This window comes from Mastigoproctus giganteus, chromosome 11, assembly GCF_048544385.1.
Source record: "Mastigoproctus giganteus isolate SK-2022 chromosome 11, ASM4854438v1, whole genome shotgun sequence".
NCBI classification, from domain to species: domain Eukaryota; kingdom Metazoa; phylum Arthropoda; class Arachnida; order Uropygi; family Thelyphonidae; genus Mastigoproctus; species Mastigoproctus giganteus.
In genome coordinates, this window is record NC_143585.1 from 161,673,539 (window position 1) to 161,690,074 (window position 16,536).

At 39.3% G+C, this 16,536-nt stretch overlaps 1 protein-coding gene across 1 annotated transcript in view; it reads right to left on the bottom strand.

Moving 5' to 3' along the window:
- Positions 1–16,536, bottom strand: part of Su(fu) (suppressor of fused domain protein) — a 382,271-nt gene that overhangs the window by 82,359 nt on the left and 283,376 nt on the right. The window lies entirely within an intron of this gene.

Consider the following 16,536-nt stretch of genomic DNA (forward strand, 5'->3'; position numbering starts at 1 on the left):
AACAGTTGACAAACCATAAGGGATGAAAGCATGTATAGAAGACCTTTATGCCAAACGTGATCAAAAGCCTTTGAGATATCAAGAGCAACTGCCTGTGTTTCACCGAACTTTTTCCATTGAATTTGTTCGTAAATGGGTAACATAAGGAAAAATATCACCAGTGGATCGAACTGACGGAATCCGTACTGGTGATTGTTGATCAGACGGAAGGTTTCTAGGTAGTTTAAGAGTTGGCAGTTAATTGATTTCTCTGTAACTTTAGAAAGAGTAGAAGTAATTGCAATGGGACGATATTTCAATGGGAGGATTTGTCAGCCTTTTTAGGAACTGGTTGGATATGAGCAAATTTCCAAGCAGAAGGAAAACCACTTTTGGAATAAGAAAGTGAAAAAAGGTGGCAAAGAACAGGAGTAAGTTCAGGAGCACAGGTTTTGAAAACAAGTGGAGAAATACCATCGGGACCTGGAGCTTTCTTAGGATCAAGATTCGTCAAAATCCTCCTGACATCCTTTTGACGGAAGACCACAGGAGGCATTGAATGCAGCATGTTGGGAATGGTGGGAGTTGTTTTAACAAGATCATTAATACACGAGTTGGAAGAAAAATGGGATGCTAGCAGGTCAGCTTTATCCTTGGCTGAAGTGACAACAGAACCATCAGGTTTGACAGATGTGGGGGCAAAGATGGGCAACAGTTGCGGCCAATAGCTTTGGCAAGAGACCAGAATGCTCTGCTACCATTAGGGCAAGAAGCAAGTTTTCTACTATTAGCCTGTTCAAAATCTAGCTTGGACTGATTAATAACTGCTTTACAATTGTATTGTTGCGAGCTTTGGTGTAGGCACAAAATGAAACTGAATAATTGGAAACAAGCCAAATACGATATGCAGCGTTCTTCTTTTGAACAGCCTTAGCACATTTATTTGAAAACCAAGGTTTAGATAAAGGACGAGATTTTAAAGTGGAGTGTGGAATAAAGGATTCCATTGCTACAAGAATAATTTCACTGACATGATCCGAGCACACGATGACATCAAAAGTTTTGAAACAGTAATTCGACTAAGGAAAAGAAATCTCACAGGTCATCCCATTTTGCATTCTTTTAATGCCAAACAATAGGTGTCTAAAGGACCACTCACTTCGACCGCGTACTTAGAAGGGTTGTTTGTGAAAAAAAGATCAAGTGTGTTGACTGTTGTTGATATGGGGGTTTGATGGCGCATAAGCTGCTTTGGCTATAATGCGCCTCGTGTGTTGACTGTATGGTTAGGATTATCCAGTATTCTTGTAGGTAAATGAACAATCTGTACAAGGTCATTAGTAATTGCAAAAGCCTCAGCACATCGACGAGCTGGGTCGGTGTGACTAGAAAACGGAAACCAGCTGGAGTTGTGAACATTAAAATCAACAAGGAAAGTTACCTCACTGTTAGGAAAGATGGACTGGAGAAAGTCAAAGAGCTCCAAATGATTAGTGGAGTTGGGAGAATGGTAGACAATTGAATTTGACAGAATGAGGCAGGGAGATTTTAAGCACCCGAAGATCAAAAAGGGGAGATTCCTAATTACAAGTCTCTGACAGGGAATATTGGAATAGAGAAAAAGAAGATCAAAAAGAGGAGATTCCTAATTACAATTCTCTGACAGGGAATATTGGAATAGACAAAAAGAAGATCAAAAAGAGGAGATTCCTAATTACAAGTCTCTGACAGGGAATATTGGAATAGACATATGCACAGGTACCACCTTTGAGGCGAAAGGAATCATACAGCGAATAATTTGTGCAACTGAGATGAGCAGTTGTTGTATCAACTGATAACTGAGATTCTGTCAGAAAAAGTACATGGGGTTTGGCATACTGCAAGTGGAAATGGACATCGTTGAGATTGAAACTGAGACCACGTATATTTGTGAAATAAACTAGGAAGTGTTTGGGAGGTTTAGATCTTTTCGCAGGTAAGCCTACTTCTATTAGTTTAACAATTCATGGTGTATTCAATAGTAAAAAAAAGTGGGGAGAAAAATTTCATTACTTCATGCTGTATGAACTAATGAAATTTTTGGATATGGCGTACAATGCTCCTTGCATACACACTACTCGGACTCCCTCCAGTCACTATCTGGCAGAGTAGAGGTAGCAAGATTATACACTAGCTGATCCAGAAGTCTCCTAAAGAGTTACCAATAGGTTCGGTCTGGTGTACTAACTAGCGGCCGGCCTGCGAACACTGTTTTAGAGCTGTACCCTCAAAATGTAAGGAAGATTGGATCTACCCATGATGTTCATCATAACCTCAAAAGTCATCAGTCATACTGCATGATGGAAGAGGTGGGGAAGGGTTGACTGGAACTTAGCTGAGGTGACTAAACATGGGTTCCACCACTTCAAGCCTCCAATAAGCAAAGTGGTGGTATTACACCAGTTGATGAGAGTCATCTACCACCTAGTATTGCCTATTAATACAGAGGGGTGGGATTCCTGCATGTGATGGTGGTGCCACACTTTGACCCTTGCTTACGTTGGTTCACACCTGGGTGGTTGTCCACAGTCTGCTTGTGTATGGAGGTTATACCCAGGATTACTAACAGTCCCACTAATGTGAAGGTGCAAGTAGAGGATTTGGTTGTCGCAGACTGTCTGGACTTCGCCAAAATTGGGCCCACTTGACTTTGAATGTCACCTGAATATCAGTTCCATCAGCGTTTTAGACTTCCAGGTAGCAAATACAGCTTGTCTGGCATATCTGAGAGAATGTCTGTGACCACCTCAAGGACCATTTGCCTCATTTGTTTAATTGCAGACTTCCCCATCACACAGGTTAGGTTTAGTTTGACCAATTTACACCTTCTTTCCCCACCCCCTCCATACTCGGGGTTGTTTTAACTGTTATAAATTTGTAGGGAACTATTGGCTAACTTCTTTGGTCTCCGTCAGAGCCTTAATGTGCTCGCTTCGCTCAGCCCACCTCACTGTCTCCTGCCAGGCTCAACAGTAAGTTGTCATATCCTGACTATATTCTTTCGTTTTGAAATCCACTTACTTCTGTGAAAATTCAAATAGGGCTGTTTGCTATTCATTCAATTCTTAAAAATTTGGTTTTAATTGAAGCTGCCACACATTTGGTTGCTCTGCATTTAGTGCTAAAAACATAGTGTTCAAAACAGTGCACCATAATAAATCTAATACCAGAAGATTCCTTGTAGTGTCAGAGACCCACTGATGGAGCTACCGTTCAACTATCTGTGACAGGTAAATATTTATTGTCATTTTCATTTTTCTGTCATTTATGACATATCTACAGTGAAACATTTTCTGAGTATGGCTTACGGTTACTGTAGAAATTGTCCGAGGTCAAGTTCACACAATTTACCTGATTAAATCCCTTAGTCAGTCAGTGTGGTCAATTTCCAAGTGGCCTCTCCTGGGGTAGAGGCTGCTTGGGAATAATCTGCAAGGAAATCTGCTAATAGTCACCGTGGCAAATTGCCTTGAAAACTCGCATTCTGAGCTTAAGCTCTAATATCACGGAAAGAAAGATATTCTAAGACCACTACAGTATAACTCGGCAGAGTTTAAATAGGTTAAGTTCTACTCAGAAGAAAGGCATGTCCCCCGGTATGTGCACTTGCAGCCAATGTCAAAAGCTTGCGTCGCTTACTATTCAATGTGTCAGCTGCTCACATAGCTTTGGGCGTGCTGTGTCAATAATCTTTTGAAATTGATAATTGTGAAGCGAAAATCCTACCTATGCCAAGAATGCAAAACACCTGTAAATCAGAAAGTACCATTAAATAAAAAGGTCAAAATTGAAGAGAAAGGTAACTGAACCTAAAATTCCACGAATACAGACAAGTCAAAGTTCCTGTCAAGAGCCAACAAAGAAAACAGTAACTCCTGTTTTCTTTGTTGTGAAACCTTACAGTAACTCCTGTAAGGTCCAGTAACTCCTGCTACCTTATTCAACTCAGAGGACCACGCAGCTGTCAATGAGAATGAAATTCTGTGTGAAGTGCTAACCAGCAACAATGAAGCCATGTATTGCACCGCACGATCAGTTCAGAAAACAGACGAACATAGCCTGCCAACACAGTTCACCTGTCACTCAGACACCTGAACAGTTTAATGGTAGGCACTCTGTAGGGTCTGAGAAGAAGAACAGCCCTACACAATTTCATACTAATGAAGCATCAGAAAGAAGCCCCTCCAGGCAACTGGGCATTCCCAGTGAACAGGCTCTTGTGCAGGATTACATCGATTTGGATCAAGAGTCATGTGAAAGAATGACTATGGGCGAGCCTCAGTTTCTCTCCACAGAACAAGGAATGAGAATGAAGCCAGTTAGTTAGCCATGCTAACTCAAAACTCCTGATGTTAGGGAGAGCAAACGATCCCAACCACCCTCCCTCTCATATCAATCAAATCAACCATTCATCACACATAGGAAATTATTACCTACCAGGTTCCTCCTCCTCCTCACAACTTTAGTAGGTCTCCTAAGGGCACAGTCATGAAGATATTGTGAAACTGATGAAACAGAATCTGGCAAAACTTATGACCTTCAGAACATGGAAATCAGAGAAGAGCTACTTCTGCTCAGAAAACAAATTAAGGATTTGACATTCCTGGTCACGGACCTAGTTAACCTAACAGAGATCTCTAAACTGGGTGATGCCTTGGTCATTATCAACATCCTATCGTCACAAGAACTTGTTAAGTTATATAAATATAAAGCTGATGTGGAGAGAATCGCACAGGTGGAATCTCATGCCAGACAACTTGACAACAGAGCAGGTCCAACAAACCCCACCAACCAACCTATAGAGAACCAGCAAAACCACAGTGACCAGATGCCACCCAAATGGGCACCTCTGTCTTCTCCCTCCTGCAATACGCATTCACAGGGAGACCAATTTCTCAGCTCCCCTTTAACAACTACCCCTTTGACAGAACTTGGACAAGCTTTCGGGTATCACTGCAGAGAACCTAATTCAGCCCTCTCCTCTCCTGTCAAGCGAACAGTACATGAACTCCAGGTTGACGCCAAGGGACCCACCAGATCTTACACACAAGTTGTTCAGACAGCAGTTGCTAGCACAAATACTGACAGATCTACCATGTCAAATCCAGGTGGAACGAATGCCATTAATTCAACCACTAAACGTACTCAAACTTCAATGGAAACTCTACTTATATATATATAAGTACCATGTTTATAAATATTAGTGCGCGACCATGGCCTAAAAAGGGAACCAAATATCCACAATAACTAGCGAAGTCATACTTAATCTAAAATCAACATAATAACAAATCAACAGTATCATGATGCCGTTACTGCACAAAGCTTACATTGAAAGGCACGTCAACTAGGGGCTAGCAACTCTCAATATATGCTATCAGTAACAACATGAGCCATCTGTTTCTGTGAGTTACATGCCAGTCACACCTTGTTAACATATACCAAATATAGTATATAAAATAGCTGAAAAGTCAATTTTGAATTATTTAAATTTAAAATTTTTAAACTAAGTTAAGATATCATTTAAGACAAGTTAAAGTTACCGATAGCTTAATATCTAAACTTGCCGAATATGACTTACACAATAAAATTTTTTAAGAACAGCTGCCTGGCAAATATAACTGCTAGCCATACAGATAGCTTTACTCTTACCACATTTACACAAGTGTTTCTGTTACTGTAGCTGTTACTCGGCAGGAAAAAACAAAGGGCATAAGCCAAAAAAATAGGTGAAAGGAGCAGGCAAAAGCAATGGTGGTAGCACCTCAATTTCCCTCGAATTATTCTAATAGATTTCGAGGCAGAAGAAATTAGAGTTAGAAAGTGAATAGATAGAAGAATAGGTAAAGATAGCAAAGTACTTCGGAATTTTTTCCAGGGGGCGTCAATCTCTGTCCCTTAGTAGGGTTCCTGGTAATTCGTTGTGTGAAGAATTTTGTGCTATTACAACTAAGATTAAGCGACTTAGATGCATAAGTGAATGCCATAGTAATAGCTAGCATAAGTATCGCAAGACAATCTTCTAGAAAAAATGCAAAAAGGCAAAGATTTTACCAATACGTTGGAGCTAACAGTAATGCATATTGTTATGAAGAAAGTGTGAAGAAGTTTTAGTTTCTTACTATTGAACTGTGGTATACACTAGAAGAAATGAATAAGAAATGTAGCAATATATGACAGGATGAAATGACAAAATACGATTTAAAAACACAACTAAATAAGATAGAATAAGGCGACTAAAAAATGGTAAAATCAGACCACATTGCAGTGTTTATCACAATTTCAATATATTCATCAGAGGTCATCCAACAAAATTATAAGAAAGACGGCAATGTTCTTGCTTCTGTTGCTGACATATTCTGTATGCTATTGAACACGTGTTATGAACGAATCTGAATTTTGCAACAAGAATAGGGCCTAATAAGTTATGCTAATAATTGTAATTATAAGTAGAGCATATAGATCATGGATGACCTTAGAGAAGCAAGAAAAGAACAGGAAACAGAAAAAAAATAAAGTAATGATTAAAAAATGGACTGTAGGAATGGGCAAAGAAGGGAACTTACTGTTACCTTATAAGACTAAAAATGGCCAATATGGCGTCGTATCCGTATATTTATGTATGGTGCACTAGTGGTTCTTAGCGTTAGAAAACGCAGAGGGGAGGAAAAATAATAAATATATATCTATTTTGAAAGGTATTGTATCTGTAAACTAGATGGATGTATAAATCGAAATGATATATGTGTTGATAAACACAACTAAATGCATGGTGCACATACTGCCCAGGATAGTTGAGAATTATAATAGCTTACAAAGTAGCGGTGAAAAGCAGCTAAAATGTTAAGGCGAAAAATACATTGGATAAAGGAAGGAGGTAGCATCCCGCTTTTGCATTCGTAAAACTAACGGCTCACAGGAAATAAGTAGGAACAAGTAAAGCAGAAAGATAAACGAAGTAAAGGTAAATAGATGGGCGCAGGTAGTTCAGAGTTGCAAATCCCGTTCTTGTAGTTAAGACCCTGAAAGAATATCTGGGAGCATGTTCTTCATGTATTTAAGATCAGTTGTGCAAATAAGGATAATAACATGATAAATAATAAAAAAATTAAAATAATTAAAGTATGTATAAATATATACAGAGTTAATACACTGTAATTGGCCAAATGGTGGGTTTTATAAGTTGTAAGACACAAGAGGCCAAGTGTATTATTTTTACATTATTTACAAACCTGGTAGTTAATGGCATCAAATATAGCTGATTATATTTCAGTTTTTTATTTCCTTACTGCTGCAGATGGTTGCTATCCCGATGCATCATGCTAGTATAATGTTGACATGCAATCCTTTAGATATATTGGAATGCCACTATTTTAAAATTAATGCATCACATTTGTTGTACAGGTTGATGGTTACTTTGCTGTTTATTACAGTAAAAGCAAGATCCAGGAAATTGGCTGTGGTATCACATTGTTGTTTGTTTTTTCTAGTTTGAGCTCATTGGGATTAAGTGTCCATATTCCATGATGAAGTTTGGGCAGTTAATTACTATGAGGTCATCTATATACCTGTAAATGTTAAGTTCCTGTGAAATAATAGCAAACCCATAAATATGGGTTTGCTATTATGCATGAAGCAGGACTTCCCATAGGTGTTCCATTAATGCTGATATACATGTTTTGCCAGGTTTGTGTACATAACTATTCTTGCACGAGGTTATAAATCTGAATCCTATGGGATTTATATGGAATTACTAATGTTCAGTTTTAATTTTTTGTTAAAGGCTATAAGTTCCCCCAGGGGCTCACATCTGGTGAGTATGGGCTTGGCACACCCAGGGTCCTGAGCTGGATATCATCATTCTTCTCTTTCCTGGTGATTCCCTTCCACTTTTGTCTCTCTCTCTTTCTCTCAGGGTAACTAGGGAATTTTTTTTTTTTTTGGCTGGTGCAGCATAAGCTTCAGGCTTCCTTGCACCACATAGCTAATAATAATAATAATAATAATAATAATAAGTTTCTTTGTAATAATATTGCAGGAACTGGATATATTTTTGTATGTATTACTGGAGTTAAGTTCATTTCTCAAGGTGTATGCTCAAAATCTACTTTTATCTACCAGTGTGATGATGAAGTTCTCATGTATCTCTAGCAGTTTTTGTTTCAGTTTAGCTAGGTTATAGCAGCTGACTATGTTCTGGTTATATTTATTTGAACTTTGTGTTGTAAATTTGTTTATTAATAAAATGAACATATTGTTAATCCACATATGATATGCTTCTATAGGTGTGTTATGTTTATGTGCCAGGAGAAAGCAGTAATTTAGTAAGTCCTGATATAGCTGTTTCTTGTGTCAGGTTGATTTTATTGCATGGTCTGAATTTAAATCCTTCGGCTAGTACACATCTGAGTATTGGATATAATGATGCTTAAATCTCCTGTAATGATGTGTCCATGGTCAGGATCAATATATTGCTGCATATTAGCATTAGTAAAGGCATATGATGCAAGAAAGCAAGCTTATGCAATATCAGACAAAAAAAAAACAAAAAAACTTCCACTTCACCCCTCTGTTCGTTCGAAATACCTGTCCAGCTGATCCTTAAATTTATTTAGGCTATCAACTTCCACAACAAGGGATGGAAGTCTGTTCCCCCAACCAACTACCTGCTGGCTAAAGGCAAATTTCCGCACATCTATCCTACATCTGTCTTTCCTCAATTTGAATTTATGCCCTCTCAGGTGATTATTCTGAGCAAGAGGAAGAATTCCATCAGCATTGAGCATGCTCAAACCATTCAAGGCTTTATACACCTCTGTCAGATCACCTCGCCTGTGCCTAGTCTCCAGACACTGTAATTTGCAAAAATTAAGCCTTTCTTCGTAAGAGCAATCCCTTTGTTCCATTCACTAATCTTGTTGCCCTTCTCTGTACTCGTTCCAGCAGCTATACATCCTTCTTGAAATGAGGCCTCCAGACCTGTATACAGTACTCAAGGTGTGGCCTGACCATTGCCTTATACAAGGGAATAACACCTCCTTATCCCTGCTAGAAAAATTCCTGTATATCATTGACAAGACACCATGAGCTACTCTTGCAGCCCTGTCTGCACTGCTCAGACAACTTCATATCTACCTGCACAATTACCCCTTTTCATTCTCTACCACTGTCAGTGTAGTACCAGAGAGTTGATACGTTGCTCTGGGGTTGCTGTTTCCCATATGTAGTACTTGTCAATGTTAAACTTCATTTGCCACCTCTCAGCCCATCTGCTCAACCTTTCCAGATCCTGTTGCATCAGCATAGCATCAGTGGTGTCCTTAACAACCCTGCCAACCTTTGTATCGTCTAGAAACTTGGACATTAAGCTTGATATACCATCATCAATATTATTTATAAATACAGAAAACAATAATGGACCCAACACTGAACCCTGAGGGACTCCACTAATAACATTAGTCCACAATGAGCAATGTCCATTGATTACCACTCTCTGTCTTCTCCCCCTCAACCACCCATAGCAGCAATTTGCCTCCAATGCCACAATGCTCCAATTTGTGCAGTAGTCTTCCATATGCAACAGTATCAAAAGCCTTTCTAAGATTCAAGTATATAATATCAAAGTTATTCCGTGCATCCAGTTCTTTTGTGACTGCAACATAGTATCCAATCAAATTGGTCAGGCAAGACTTCCCCTTAACAAAACCATGCTGTGTCTGAGCTATAACTAAAGTCTTGTCTAGATGATCCTGCAGTGCTTCTTTAACCAGTGCCTCCATTAATTTTTCTGCAACAGAAGTTTAACTCACAGTTCTATAATTACTTGTGTCAGCCTTTGATCTTCCATTGTGAATTTGGGTCACATTTGCACATCTCCAGTCTATGGGTACCTCCCCTTAGTCCAAGGAAGCTCTCATAATTATGGCTAAGGGTTTGCTTACTTCCTTTGCTGCCTCCTTTAATATAACTGAATAGATCCCATCCACTCCAGGTGCCTTTCTTGTGTTTATCTTCAACAATTTCTCCTAGACTTTACTCTCAGTTATTACAAGATTACCTAACTTACTGCCAGAGTTGAATACACCTCTGGCATTCCCCTCACTGAATAACTCCTCATGTGTGAATGTCGCACAATATTCATTTCGTTTGTTAGCTACCTGAGCAGAATCATCAACAGTTGAACCATCGATATCAAGTGGACCAATCTGATTCATCCCCTTCCTTCTAGAGTTTACATAAGTAAAGAACTCTTTACTGTTTTCTTTGCATCCCTTGCCAAAGTTTTCTCGTAATCTGCCTTTGCTTGCCTAACCTCTTTTGTAACTTGGTTACAGATCAATTTATATCTATCATAGGCTTCTGTGTCACGTGTTAATTTATATGTATCCCATGCATTTTTCTTCTCTGCCATATGTCTCATTAGTTCATCTGACATCCATTTAGACTTAAACCTTGAACAATATTTCTTAGTTGGTATGTAAAGCCAAGATAAGTTCTTTGAATGCGTCCCATTTTGAATTTGCTGTTGGTAACATCATCAGTTGGTCCCACTGTATAGAATTTAAATACTGTCTCAGACCATCATAGTTGCCTTTACGAAAGCAATAACCCTTCCCTTTACCCCTGATGGTAGTTACCTCTTTGAGTAAATCCCATTTCAGCACACTATGATCACTGCCACCTAGTGGTTCCTTTATCTGCAGATTCGTAATGCATGAAGAATCACTACTGATAATCAAATCAAGAGTATTACTCCGTCTAATTGCCTCCCAAACATGCTGACGTAGAAAACAATCATCCAATAAATCCACAAAAGCCTTGCTAGTGTGTGTGAGTGACTAACCCACAAATTTCAGTCAATATCTGGGAAATTAAAATCGCCCATTATAAGACTCTCTGATTTATTGGCCCACTCTACTTCCCTGTACAGTGTCTTATTATACTCATCAGAGTCATTAGGCATATAGCGCACTCCTACTCTCAATTTTGATCTCCCAATGCTTATGTCACACCAAACTGACTCGACACTGCACTGTCCAACGATGTCAACTGGCTTCACTTCCTTGGATTTTATGTGTTTCTTAACTAATAGCATAACCCCTCCTCCCTTTCTGTACACACTGTACTCCCCAAATTCCAGTTCTGCATTCCTTATATCTGTGTGACACCATGTCTCTGATATCCCAACAATATCTGCCTTTGATGTTTTGAGCAATACCTCAAATTCATCAAATTTATTTACCAAACTCCTAGCATTGGTGTACACGCAAGTATACATGCACCTGTTCCTATTCTTAGTTACCCTAACACAATCCATGTGTTTACTTGTACCGCAATGACTCCCAGCAGTCTCTGAAATATTCTGCATCTTGTTTTCCAGGCTTCTGCTCATCACTTTGACCTCTGTCAGTGGCTACTGTTAATCTATTAGTCCTTGTATCCCCCCAAGCTATCAGTTTTCTGACCCACCTAACACTGCCTCGATAGCATCGGCAAATATTCTTGCACTCTTTCTATTTAAGTGTATCCCATCCCTGTAGAAGCAGTCTCTCCTGTTAACAAGTATATTGCTTTGTTTGCAGATGCAGTCATTAATGTCTTGGTTGTTGGATATTAAGTTGGTGGCTATAGATTTATAGTTGTAGGCTACTTTCCGAAAATGGTTTCTTATGTTTGTATCTAACGTTTTATGCTAATGTTTTGGCTACTGTTGAGAAGCAAATCATTATGTTGATTGATATATTTATTTATATTGATGCTGTCCATGATTTTACTATGAAAATTTAAGATTATTATGGATTCTTCTGTACCCAGTTTTTTATGTGGGTGTTTAAGATTAAATTTACAGATATCATCTATTACGTGAAAGAGCTGTTTAGACCCGAAGCTAAATGTGGACATGAATCTGTGTAATGCTCTCAGTATACTGTGCTTGGTGCTGAAGAGTAAGTTATGTACAGGGTTGTTAAAATTAAAATATCCCTATGTAGAGGACTCTGGAGTGAGTTCTAAGGCTCGTAGTAAAGAGAAATTTGAATAACAGGTACAATAAAGAATGCGCTCACCATTTATTGGAAAAAAAAAATAGTTAAAAAATTTATCACTATAGGGTACTGTGGCAATACAAATCACTTGAACAGTGCTACAAGTGTTCAATGTGTCCACCAATTTGGTCAAGGACAGTTTCCATTCGAAGAACAGCATTTTCTACAGAAGAACATAACAAGTCAACTGGAATAGCCAACACATGATGTCTAATGCTGCCCTTCAGATCTTCCAGAGTTTGACATCCTTCCCGATACACATGGTTCTTCAAAAACCCCCACAACCAGAAGGTGAATGGGGTGAGGTCCGGTGATTGGGGTGGACAAGGTGTCTGGAAACAATGGCTGATGACCCATTTGTCTGTAAATTGTTGCCTTAGCAATCTTTGGACACAATGGTGGATGTGGGGTGGCACACCATCTTGTATGAATATGGTATCCTGAACACACCCATGTTGTTGCAGCTCTGGTATTGAGAAATTTGCCAAAATTTCATATCACTGTCCAGTGATGGAACAGGTGCAGGGTCCAGTCGGTGTTACCTGTTCAAAAAAATATGGCCCAATCATGAATGTGGCTATAAATCCACACCACACTGTCACTTTTTGAGAATGCAACGGGACCTCTTGGATAACTCAAGGGTTTTCTGTTGCCCAAATGCGACAGTTGTACGTATTTACTTGTCTGTTTAAGCAGAAGTGGGCTTCATCACTCCAAAGGATGTTCCATGGCCAAGTGATATCCACTGTCATTCGCACCAGAAACCAAACTGTGTATGTGAAACAAATATCTGCATCACCATGCTTTAGCTACTGTACCATGTGCATCTTATAAGGATAGTACCGCAACATCTCAAGCATTACTAGCCTTACGTGGAATACAGCATGTCCAGAAAATACAGCTGTGAGTTACAGGCTACGAAAAAAATGATAAGTTTTTGCTTATTATTTACATAATTGTTATTTTATATTGTACTTAATACGTTGTCTTATAGTTCTAATTACGCTGGTTATTTTTATTTTAATTTGTATAAACAGTTTTTGTAGATATACGTAATACTTTATAAAACCGTTATTTCATTTGAATATTGCAGGCATTGTTTTGTATATAGTGATTGGGAATTCAAATTTTTAATTGAGGTAGCTAGGTAGCTCTAACGTATAATTATAGAAACAGTAATACGCTTCACTGTTTCTATTAGATAGCGTAGTATTGACATTTAATTTAATTTAATTTATTGATCTTATTAATTTAAAATATCATGCCCCACACTAGAGCAGCAAAGCAACGGGCACAAAGTGGCAGGAGTGCTGTGACTCGGGGGAGAACTGAGGGGGGGCGATTCTCCAATGCATCACAGCCATAAAGAATGTGCAACTTGTGAAATGTTTGCCGAACTATCTAGAACGGAACATGATATTGCCATGGGGGATGTCTTTGTGTATGCGCGATGTAAGGAGTGTAAGGAAATCAGGCGACAACTCAGCGTTGTTATGGGCCTATATGAGAGTTTGAAGGACAGGGTGGATGCCCTCGAAAGATCTAAATTGAGGGGCCCATCAGGCTCTCAGCTGCCCACATCAACGCCAGAGCTTGCACTTGGTCATCACGCAACACAGCGGCAACCCCCAAGGCAGATTGCGCTGGTCCCAAAGGAACTAGTAGTTGTTGGTGACTCTATTGTCAGGGAAACGGGGAAACATCCTTTGTAGAAAGGATAGATGGAACAGGACCAGGGTATGTCTGCCAGGGGCAAGGGTTGATGACGTTGTAGAGCAGATGTCATCTTTTAAGGGCACAAAAGGTGATATAGTTGTACACGTTGGCACTAACAATATTAAGAGTAGGAGACCGGCAGAATTACTTAACAAGTACAGGTCACTGATGAAAAAAAGCCGTGAATTAGGGTTGAATTTGAAAGTGTCTGCAATTCTGCCCAGACACGATAGGAGGGAGTATATGATGAGAACCTTGTCGATCAATTCGGCCCTGGAAAGATTGTGCAAGGCTCAAGGGGTAGAATTTTTTTCAGCCTGGACTGTACTTGTTAATAGGAGAGATTGCTTCTACAGGGATGGGATACACTTAAATAGAAAGGGTGCAAGAATATTTGCTGATGCTATCGAGGCAGTGTTAGGTGGGTCGGAAAACTGATAGCTTGGGGGGATACAAGGACTAATAGTTTAACAGTAGCCATAGGCAGAGGTGAAGGTGATTCTTGCACAACTTCTATTAGAATAAGTAGCAACCTGGAGCGAGGGGTGTTGGTGGTTTCAGGGACGGATGTCAGTCATCGTGAAACAGGTGGGTATATGGGATGTGTTAGAGTGGCTGGGAATAGGAATAGGTGCATTTATACTTGCATGTATACCAGTGCTAGAAGTATAGTAAATAAATTTTATGAATTTGAAGTGTTGGTCAAGACATCAAAGGCGGATATTGTTGGGATAGCAGAGACGTGGTGTCACACAGAGATAAGGAATGCCGAACTGGAATTTGGGGAGTACAATGTGTACAGAAAGGATAGACAGGATAGGAAGGGAGGAGGTGTTATGCTGTTAATAAAGAAAAACATAAAATCAAAAGAAGTGCATCCAGTTGATATAGATGAACAGTGCACTGTTGAGTCAGTTTGGTGTGACATAAGCACTGCGAAAGCAAAAATTAGAGTAGGAGTGTGTTATAGGCCTAATGACTCGAATGAGTACAATGAACAATTGTACAGAGAAATAGAGTGGGCTAGTAAATCGGAATGTCTTATAATGGGGGATTTTAACTTCCCAGATATTGACTGGAACTTGTGGGTTGGGCACTCACACACTAGTCAGACTTTTGTGGATTTATTGGATGATTGTTTTCTGCAGCAGCATGTTCGAGAGGCAACCAGAGAAAGTAATACTCTTGATCTGGTTATCAGCAGTGATCATTCATGTAATAGGAATTTGCAGATAAAAGAACCACTAGGTGGCAGTGATCACAGTGTACTGACGTGGGATTTACTTAAAGATTTAATTACCATCAGGGGTAAAGGAAGGGGTTTTTGCTTCCGTAAAGGCGAGTACAGTGGTCTCCGACAGTTTTTAAATTCTGTATAGTGGGATCAACTGACGATGTTACCAACAGTAAATTCTAAGTGGGAAGCATTCAAGGAATTAATCGTGGAAGCTACTAAAAGTTTCATACCTATTAAGAAATACTGTTCAAGGTTTAGGCCTAAATGGTTGTCAAATGAACTAATGAGACTCATAACAGAGAAGAAAAATGCATGGGATGCATATAAATTATCAAGCAACTCAGAAGCCTATGGCAGATATAAGTTAATCTGTAATCAGGTCACAAAGGAGGTTCGGCAGGCGAAGGCAGATTACAAGAAATCCTTGGCAAAAGATGCTAGGAAAAATAGCAAGGATTTCTTTACTTATATAAACTCTAAAAGGAAGGAGATGAATCTGATTGGTCCACTTGACATCGATGGTTCGACTGTTGATGATCCTGCTCAGATAGGAAACAAACTGAATGAGTATTTTGCATCTACATTCACACATGAGGAGTTATTAAGGTTTGAAAATGGCAGAAGGTTATCAAATTGTAGCAGGGTGCTTAATGACCTTGTAATAACTGAGAGCAAAGTGGAAGAGAAATTGTTGAAGTTAAACGTAAGAAAAGCACCTGGGGTGGATGGGATCTATCCAGTTATATTAAAGGAGGCGGCAAAGCAACTAAGCAAACCCTTAGCCATAATTATGAGAGCATCCTTGGACTCAGGGGAGGTTCCCACGGACTGGAGATGTGCAAATGTATCCCCAATTCACAAAGGGGGATTGAAGGGTGACACGTGTAATTACAGACCAGTTAGTTTAACTTCTGTTCCGGGTAAAATAATGGAGTCGCTGGTTAAAGATGCATTGCAGGATCATCTAGACAAGACTGCAGCAATAATTCAGACACAGCATGGGTTTGTTAAGGGAAAGTCTTGTCTGACAAATTTGATAGGATATTATGATGTGGTTACAAAGGAACTGGATGCAAAAAATAATTTTGATATCATATATTTTGATTTCAGGAAAGCTTTTGACACTGTTGTGCATGGAAGACTATTGTACAAATTGGAGCAGAATGGTATTAAGGGTAAGTTGCTACAATGGATAAAAAGATGGTTAAGTGGAAGAAGACAGAGGGTGGTAATCAATGGGTGCTGCTCTTCTTGGACTAATGTTATTAGTGGAGTCCCACAGGGTTCGGTGTTGGGTCCACTGTTGTTTTGTATATTTATCAATGATATTGATGAAGGTATATCAGGCTTAATGTTGAAGTTTGCAGATGATACAAAAGTTGGCAGGGTTGTTAATGACAGTAATGGCAGTGTGCTACTGCAACAGGATCTAGATAATTTTGGGTAGATGGGCTAAGAAGTGACAACTGAAGTTTAACCTTGAGAAATGCAAAGTACTGCATATGGGTAGAAGTAACCCCAGAG